Source organism: Dipteris shenzhenensis, chromosome 29, assembly GCF_047967505.1.
Source record: "Dipteris shenzhenensis isolate YYH24624 ecotype China chromosome 29, Dip_SZ_1.0, whole genome shotgun sequence".
NCBI lineage: Eukaryota > Viridiplantae > Streptophyta > Polypodiopsida > Gleicheniales > Dipteridaceae > Dipteris > Dipteris shenzhenensis.
Genome location: NC_141624.1, coordinates 48,013,885 through 48,023,778, shown reverse-complemented (window position 1 = coordinate 48,023,778; position 9,894 = coordinate 48,013,885). Strand labels below are relative to the sequence as shown.

The following is a 9,894-nucleotide window of genomic DNA, read 5'->3' as shown; positions in this document are numbered from 1 at the left end:
CCCTTTCTTTTTGTTTTTGTATGTCTTGCCTTTTTGGGGACTAGCCATCTCATATAAGTCGACATCCCCCCCCACACCTAAAGATTAAAAAGGCTTGCCATGAATTTTCTAATCCTAAGGATTGCAAATGCAATCATGAAGCTACCATGGTATGATACCTATCAAGTTATTGCCACAAAGGAGAAATAAAAACAGACCCATTTAGTGACGACTACGTCAAAACACGAGCTTGGGTATTGCTATTTTCTATGAGGTTTTGTGAGTATATTGCAAATCAGTCAATTGCAAGAGCCATAACTTTTCCTTTTTGGAGAATATGCCAGCTTTTACTTATAATAGGAGAAAAGTACAAACTAAGGCCAGCTACAAAAGGGAAAAACTATCCACGGCCCCCGTTATGGCATCTCACAAGGCAAGAAAGTTACAACTCACTAAAAACCTCATTTAGACACCTTCGTATCAAGGAGTCTCTCCTACTCACTATCCTCCCCATATCAACAATGTAGCTCTTAGTTAGAGCCAATAGAGCATTCTCCCGATATCCTATCCATTCCCGTATTTAAACATCAAGTCATTTTGGAGGCTCCAAATCGCCAACAATACTATTGCATAAGTTGTCAACAAATTGCTAAAGTAGTGAGAAGACTTTCTATATCCCCCCCTTAGGATAACTAGTTTCTTATAGGTGAGATTAAAAACTAGCCCGTTAGTCTAGTTTCCCTAACAACCCCCATGACTCTACACCAGATCCTTCTAGGAACCACTTAAGCCCAAAACAGATGCATAGTATCTTTAAACCACCGTCCACATAGTGGACAAAAAAGTTTAAGCTTTGACGCATATCCTTCCATGCTAGGAAGATGGCCTTCCCCATTTGGGTCCCCTTCCAGATATTGCTAATCTTATGTTTCTAACCTGCGCAGATTCAACTTAGCATTCAACTTGGGTATGAGAGATTGATCCACAACCAAACTCCTATAGATGGACCTTGATGAGATACTCCAGACTCTACTGATTCAATCTCTTGTTAACCGATGTGACATAGTTGGTAGGCCATCCTTCAGAGATTTTACTTAAAACCCCATTAAGCAACATCACCTCCGTATCAAAAAGCACATACTAGTCCTATAGAGATTAGATAGACCTCAGTTAGTTCTCTCGCCATCCCAAATGTGAAACCATGTTCTAATTCCTTTCCTATACAATGATCATGTATCTTCTAGATCAACCTAGGCCAATGCTTTTCCCTGCAGATTAACATCCCAACACCACTAAAGGCCCTCAAGAAGGCTATTGTCCCCTCTCAAGCCCATCCTACCCTTCTATCGCATTAGCGAGCATCCACCAAATCCTGAAATCAAATCCAAACCAATAACTTTCACTGAGAACCATGAACATAGCTTGTCATACTAGGACATACCTTTCCAACAGCCCACACCCATCCCTATAGTTTTTCCTTAAAATGTTTACAAGATGAGCCCAAGGCTCCTGACAATCAAACATTTGAGGCAACCACTTGCCTATCACGGCAATATTCCATAGATCTACATTTGCTACACCCAGGCCTCCTATTGCCTTGGGCACTTCATTTCATCCTAACGCACATAGCACCATCTCCGCTTATTTTGATCCTCAACCCTAATAAATGCCCGCAACATCTTTTCAATCTCCAGCCAATGAAATTTCTAAAATCTCCAAATGGTTGCCAAATAAGTTGTAGTTGGAGATATGGCATGCTTCACCACTAATACTTTTGACATTCCAGGCCAAGACAACCCCACGCAAAGATCTCCCCTTTTGCCAAATCTTCTCTTAAAGCCACTCAAAGCATTGTCCAAAGGTTCCAAGAATGCACCTAGATATTTGATCATTGTACCTCTATCCATCCACTTTACTGGTAAGGCATTTAACTATTGAGGAACCACCAGATCCCATCCTGAGCCCAAAGGTTTTGGGCCAACTGCATACTGAACCTGATGCATCACAAAATTTTTACAACACTACACAAAGGTTCTGAACACTCTCTAGAGTCCCCTTTGTAATTGCCAACATGTCATCCATGAACAGTTGTGAGCTTGAGGTGAGAGACACCCCTTGAATACATTCCAACAACCTCCTTCTTTATCATGTAAATGAGGGGCACAGTGTACAACGTGCATAAATGTGATGCTAACGGACACCCTTGAAAGGACTAAGATGCAAAGAGTAAACCGCCCCTCAGCTCCACCATTCACGCAGAGAATAGTTGAGGCATTACCAAACAAGGTAGCTACCATCCTGGAAAAACCTTCACCAAATCCCAATCAAGTCTCACCTCAACCGGTCATATGCCTGACCAAAGTCAAACCAAAGTCAAAACCCAATAGGGGACATCTTTGGCCAAGTGCTTTTGCAAAGACCTTGTAGAGGTATTAAGCATGGAAATTGGTCTCTAATAATACCCTAAGCCTATTCTGTTGTTTAGGGATCCATTTAATTAAGCCAACATTAATGTCTTTTGAGAGCTCCACCCATCCATCTCCACAAAATCCTTCTTAATTAGATTCCAAAAAGCAACATAGAATTCAACAATCAAGCCATCCTGTCCAAGGGCCTTACTCCAACACATTTAATGCTTTCCATAGTTTCCTCTCAATTAGGTTACTCTCCAACCCAACCTCTCCAACCCAACCCTTTGACTTGATGTCACTCTCAACTGGATATCTCCTGGTACTTCATCCACAGTCTTTTGTCAATCAGAGATCACTTCCCCCGGATCCCAACAATAGAAGAAAGCTCCTTCTAAAAACTTTAGAAATATGCCAAAACTCATTCACCACATTACCTTGAGAGTCTTCAATAGATCTCAATCATGTTCCTAAAACCCATCTATTCCTAGAATTCTTTTGATTCAACTTTCTCTAGCATTCAGCACGCACTTGGGCCTCATTGGAAGCATCCACACTTACAATATTGAACCAAAACCTTGAGACAAAAAGGGAGACAACAACAAATTGACCTACAGCATTGCAAAAGAGTTCTTACCTCCCAACTACTTCTTAATCAAAACCATCCCCCCCCAAACCCTCAAGGGCGAGTTGATGAAGATATCAAACCCAAGCTAGTTGAACACCAACTAAAAACCTTCCTTAGGACCATAGTTCACCTCTTGTAGAAACTCAATATCAACCCCCCATCTTTTTACTACCAAGATGCACCCCTTTGGCTTCACTTTATCACAGAGCAACCCCAAATGTCACCATCAACACCCTTGCAAAGATTTTGAACCACCTTTACTATGCTAGAGCCTTGTTTGCATCTCGAAGGAAGTTGAAGCGATTTTCCTTGGCACCGACACTCCTTGGCATATTCTTAAGTCTCTTCAACATCTCTTTGGGTGGCTACATAATTCAAAACTCCTTCCATCAGTTTCTTGGTCTTAGGGCTATCCTCCAAGAGTCTCTTCTTATTGTTGGCATCTAGGAGTTCTTCCTCGCCTTCATCATCCACCACCTGAACCACAACCGACTTAGGGGGATAAACACCACAATCAACCTCCTGCAAACTAAATTTCCCACATGGATTTTCAATGAGGATAAAATGTTGCTTATTTTGTCTACATCCGCTAGCACCTTGTCTTTCCTCCCCACCACCTCCCAAGCATCAACATTCGACTTTATGTCTTGCATCTGTAAGACACTCGTCCCTAGCAAATCTTTACCTGCATGTGCGAACTCGATAGCCCATCATCCTCTCTTAGCGTCCGATGCTTGCATGATAGATCCACTAGACCTTCTTAATAGACCAAGGAACCACCAAGATTTAACCAAGAGCATTTGCCACCAAATCCAAAAAAGTTCCCATCCAAGCAAGCATACTACTAGGACATATGAGCCAAGGTACAATGTCCCCCTACTCTTGAAAACACTCTTTAACCATTAACTGATTCAACAATCAATATAGAGCCTTGAAATGAGCCAGAATCAGATTATAAGAACAATAGAAAATCAGACTATTAGAATTTTAGAATTTCTAGTTATATTGCTATTCAAGAAGGTAGTTTTCTTGCCATTGAATTATTATGATCTTGGCTCTGATGACCGAGAAATTCTTCCATGGCAACCATCTAATTAGACATTATGGGTGGCTAGACAATGATGTATATGTCTGCCTATGCTAGGGTAGAGGCTACCAGCAAGGTGGGTCCTTGCTGAATATTTAATTGGGACTCTGTATGGACCACCGCTCCTCCCCCTCATCTCAACAGGGTGTCATTGAAGAGGGTGCTGGTGATGCGATTGTTTGGTCATAGCGAAATCTAGCAGTGGATTATGTGATCATAGCAGCTATAGGCACCCAAAGTCGCATGACCTAATGTAAGAAACGAAGGAGAAAAGGGTTGGAGGGAAGCAAGTCCTCCAACCCATTATATAAAGCCCTTAAGGGGAGAGAAACAATTCGCCGCACCTAGAAAAAGCCCTCTACTACACCCTTCCATGCTCTCAAAGCCCCCTTCCACCCCTGTGATGAATCTTCTGCTGCAACCTCGATGTCCCTTCTACTTAATGCTACCCAAGTCATGGGATCCATTGTTTGCCTTGGCTATTCACCTTGTAACACTCCACTAGCCATAGCAATGACAAGGGAGTTGCAAGATGGGTAGCCAAGGGAAACCATCTTAATGAGGGGCTTCCAGAAAAGGCTGGACAGAATTGGTGCCATGAAGAAGCAGAGAACTAGATCCTAGTAGAGCACGCAAGGCACACCTTTCTTCTGGTTCTCGTGTGGATCCCTCATCAGGCTACCATTCCAAAAGGGAATGGTCGAGCCAAGTGATTGACAACGATGATTCTACAATAAAGACCTTTCCTTTTGGCTCTCTCACTTGCATTATTAATTGTTAAAAAAAGACAATCTTGATTCTTTTTCAAACACATTCTTTCTTTCATCGAAGTCTCCATCTTACTTTAGGTGTTCTTGTCTCTACCTCCCAAATCTCTTGCTTGCTACCCCACCTCTTTTACCACCCTTTCCCATCTCTCTCTCTCTCTCTCAATTTTAATACATAATACATCAAGGATTGCCCCATTTTGGCATTCTATTATAGAGCATTAATTTTTTAAACCACTTAACTACATGTTAACTAAATAGTATTTTAAAGGGAATATAAACAATGACAACAAACGACATAGAAGTTAGAAAGACAAAACATGTTCAAGCTAAGGTTTAGAACAATTAGAACAATAATTGTGTTTGCTGAAACGTGAGCCAATAAACCATGATTATGTGCAACATAGCTTGAAGCTTCTCTTATTTGGAGATATGAAATATGAAATATATACTCGTAATTTGAAAAAAAAAATGCAGGGTCGGCATGAAATGCAAAGCAGGTTGCCGTGCAAAGCAACTTTTGAGGAGAATAGAGAAGCTGTGAGCCTCGGGAGAGAGGTGGGCGAGAGTGATCTTGTATGTGTGCCCGTGGGTGTGTATTACTGTAAGGCGCCCTGGACTTGTGTTGGTGCCTTCACTTGACCTCCATTCTCTGAGAGCTTGTGCTGCGATTGAGAGCCTGTGAGACGTGCCATCATCACAAAAGACATGCCTCCAACTACGTTGTTCAAGGACCGCAGCGTGAACACCAGGGCCTTAAACAGGGTCGGACTCATCGACCTCGCCATGGCAAACTCAAGGCCGTTTAACATCTGATACCTAGAGTTGCTGCTTAAACCTAGCTGAAGGGCCCAAGTCGATGCATTCAGCAAAGTGGGAGGGGGGGCGTTCTGGAGGGAAAAATGGGAATCGAGCTTCCTTCTAAGGTTGAGCAGGAGTGTAGAGAGAGCGGTGCCCACAAGGCCAGCAGAGAAGCCCACGGTAGCAAACACACCACCTTTGTAGAGGAAGGTGCCTGCTCTTTGCAGAATTGAGTAAGATCCCTGCTCGAACATATGACCCGGAGGACAGCTCGCAAAAACCCCAGGCAAAGAGGAGGCTGCTGCTACAGAAGTGGGGGCTAGAGTGTACATGAGAGCGAAATTGACGATGCAGCAAACCACCAGGGTGGAGAAGACGAAGTCGAGCTCGCGCAGACCAAAGCCGGGGCGAGATGCCATGTCCCCTACTACCGATGCTCCCACACCGATCACCTCCTCTGTCAGAACTTTGAATGCAAACTGCGGATCAGCCTTTACCCTGGCTCTCCAGCCTTCCATGAACGACCCGAACAGCCACCCCCTTTCGTCCAGCTTGCTGTTGTTCTCTGGCCTTCCCGAAGCACCCGAATCTCCTCCTCCTCCTCCTCCCCCTCCACCGTTTCCTCTCCCTCCCCGAAAAGAACCTCCAGCCCTGCTCCCTCCTGACCCATCGTACGCAAGTGCATGTTCGCGCGACGGACACCTCTTCTTTTTCTCGGCCGAGATCAGGGCGCGGCCGTCTTTGTTTGCGAGGGTGGAGGAAAGCGATCCAGATCTGTAAAATTGAGGGCCTGGATCAAGGGAGCACGAGGGACCGGGGGGGAATGAGAGACCTGGAGAGGGGGGGGAGGAGAGTTGCAGGAGATATTGGCAAAGGCAATGAGCCATGGGAGAGAAACGATGGGTGCGCGCGCTCTGTCGCTCTGGCAGGTTTGTGCTCCCTTCCCTCAAGCTCTGAGAGTGTGGCGTTGTCTGCGAGTATGCTTAAGCCTATGTTGTATGGCGCGGTTGAAGAAGAAGGAGACGGAGGAGGAGGTGGGCAGAACTTCTTTTCGACACAAGTGCCTCCCACAACGTGGGAGTTTGGCAGATCTTGACGGCCGATGCTCTGCCACTTGTCACCATCCCGTCTCCCGTTTCGATTCCGCCGCCCTACGCGAAGAAAGACTCATATACGACGTATGGCCAAATTCCTGAATGAAAACATATATACGGAAGGGAGTCGGCAGTCGGACTTTCTCAATGCTCAATTTTCAACCAACCCCAGCCCATCCCCCACGTGAAGTGTTCCTCGAGGCTCGTAATTCTTGGCCTATCTTTTTGCATGCGAAAATCACCGTGTCAGTTCAGTTGTCCTTTACTCGAGTTCACAATCAGACATGGCGCATTGGATCCCCCTGGCCTCACGCATGTGATTTTCGTGTTGGTTCATGCTACTGGTTGAGCTCTGAACCACTTTAGGATTGCCTTTGTCCTGAAGGCAATGATCTTGTAGCTGCTTTCTCAGTGGGTGCTTGGAGGCCCTGTTGTCTACACGATGTAGCTCTCCGGATTTCCCTACGCTGAGATCGTTCAACTCAACGTATGGCGAGCCACTGTGTGTTGGAGATGAACATAGGGAAGATGTTTTGTAGGAGGTTGGCTCCCGTATTTCTCTGCATGCAAATGCTTGGTTCGGAACCGCTTGCCCATGGAAGGGGTGTATCGATGGCAGTGCCGTGTTGGGGATTTGTTCATCATGGTTCTCCTATAAAGGAGGTGGAAGTGTTGTTCGCAGGTATTCGAATCATTTGCTTCGCCTTCTCTGAACATATTCCTGACATAGCGTTGGAATCATGGCGGAGTTTGAAGATTAATGTAATGAACACCTCAATAGCCATACTGTGAATGTGTTTACAATGGATGAGGTCAAATTTTATGAATGGCTTTTGTGAGACCTCAGACTTCTGCAGACATATGACTTCTTAGTAAATGCCATCTTAGACCACAATTTGACAACACCATGCACTAAAGGGACACCATGTCATATGCGTTTGTCCTTGCACAACTACACTGACAACTTGTTAACCAAAGACGATGTATGCAAGCTATTGTTGAATTCATGCAACTCAAGATCATTGGTTGTTGATAGCTTGACACAATTCTCATCCGCATTCCACGATGCATTCACAGTGTTGACAATGAGTAACAGTGAGGCAGTACCACTTTACAACCTTGGTCCATGTAACCCAAGAATGAGCCATGCTCTTTTCTTGAACGATGTCAAATCTCTAGTCACTTTGAATCCATTGTCCATAGTGCGAGCAAAGCACAAATACAACATTTAGATAGACGAAGAAGAGACTAATTTAATTCAGGAGCTCAAAAATGGACTTGCGATGTTTGCTAGAGGAATAGCATCCTAGTATGTTAACAAACATCCAAACTGCAAGCACTCAATGCAAGGTGTTATGAACAAGATTTACAAGATGCGATTGACATTTGGAGAGACAAAGATGAGACTGCTTTAATACAAGAGCTCAAAAATGGACTTGCGGTGTCTGCTAGAGGAATAGCATCCTAGTATATTAATAACAAACATCCAAACTGCAAGCACTCAATGCAACGTGTTATGAACAAGATTTACAACATGCAATTGTTAACATCGCATGAACCCAGTATGGATTCGCTTTCACGGGACCAAGCTTAGATGACAAAAATAGTGACCAGTAATAATACACACCGTGATGGACCTATAGCTGAAGTTATAACACCCATGACACTCACCATGAAAAGGAAGAGACATGCAAAAACACCTCAATTGACGTACTTAAATAAGGTCAGAGATAGTCCAATTTTTGAGTGCATCTCATGTGTGTGTTGCACTTTAGAGGTAAGCTGAAGAGACTAAGCAGTAAGACAACGCACTTCCTCAAAGAAAATGATATAATTGCTAGGTTCAGAAGTATCTAGCACCCCTTTTGTCTGCAAATTATGCGAAGTTTGCGTGGGAGTGTTGTGAATGTGTTTGCGGACATGGATCACGCTCGAGTGATACTACCTCGATTCCTTATAAACAATGTGACAGTGGCAGTTGCAATAAAAAGAAAAATGGAGTCCAAGCACAACTACAAGAGCAGTTTGGTATGGCCAACGTGCTTGATTGAGTTGTTTGCAACACCATTGTATTGAGAGAACAAAGTACAAATAAACCCCCTATGGATGCAACACATTCATGCTTGGCAAGATGCAGGTGGTATAGCACGTGAGCATGAGGACATGCAAGAAGACCACATACCACACACAGACACATTAGTGCATGGAATATACACAAGTCAGCAAGTGGTAGACTTCAAGGACCAAGTGTGGTTGTTCCATCTGAAGGCTTCTCACCCTTGAGCATTTTCAAAGACAAGCACTGTGAGGAGTGGGCATTCCCGACACTATTCTATGATTTCCCACGTGTGTACAATGTCCCTGAAAGGATGCCTTACCAAGAATTAGCAAAGTGAGCTGATGAATAAGGATAGAAAGTTCGACCTAAATATCAAGAATCTCTTCTTCAAGAAATTGAAAGTTCTTGTATGACAAGTACTATCATCGACATGGGTCAGATTGTGAAAGGGCCAATTGAAGGGGTGAGCCTTACAAACTAAAGATGCGATTGTGGACACCAGCATAGAGAGAATGCTACAATCAAATATAGGCTACCATGACTTTACGTGTCCTAGGATTTCCATCGAGTACAAACCATCTGAAGAAGAACTTGTTCACAATGGTTATACAATTAGGGCCACCAACATTCTTCATGACGTTCTTCGTAGTTAGCAGAGAAGCTATGGGAACCATTACTGAATGCCTGCATAGCTTGTAACCAACAATAGCTAAATAAGGGGACAGACATCGATGCAAAAGTCCATGAGAGCTCATTTGTTCAGATCTAGTGACAACAACGCAGTAATATGTCCACAGATTCAACATGATGAAAATGATGTTGCGGAATGAAAGAACAATCTTGGTAAAAATAATGGACTTCTTCTCAATGAATTTTAGAATAGAGGAAGCCAACACGACCATGGTATACTTTGGGCAAAAGGTGCGCCCACCTACGGTTCCACTAACGAAGAAATAGTGAGATATTCGATGCATACATAACCACAGACCGCCTTTTTTTTTTGCATGCTTTCTATGGGAGTTTCAGGTTTGAGAAGTAGATGTAGGTTTGGATTCCCCAGACCTCCCACAA

The 9,894-nt window shown here is 43.8% G+C and overlaps 1 pseudogene; it reads right to left on the bottom strand.

The window, feature by feature from the left end:
- Positions 1 to 5,354: 5,354 nt before the first annotated feature.
- Positions 5,355 to 6,704, bottom strand: LOC147882945 (protein RETICULATA-RELATED 3, chloroplastic pseudogene; annotated as a pseudogene).
- Positions 6,705 to 9,894: the final 3,190 nt, after the last annotated feature.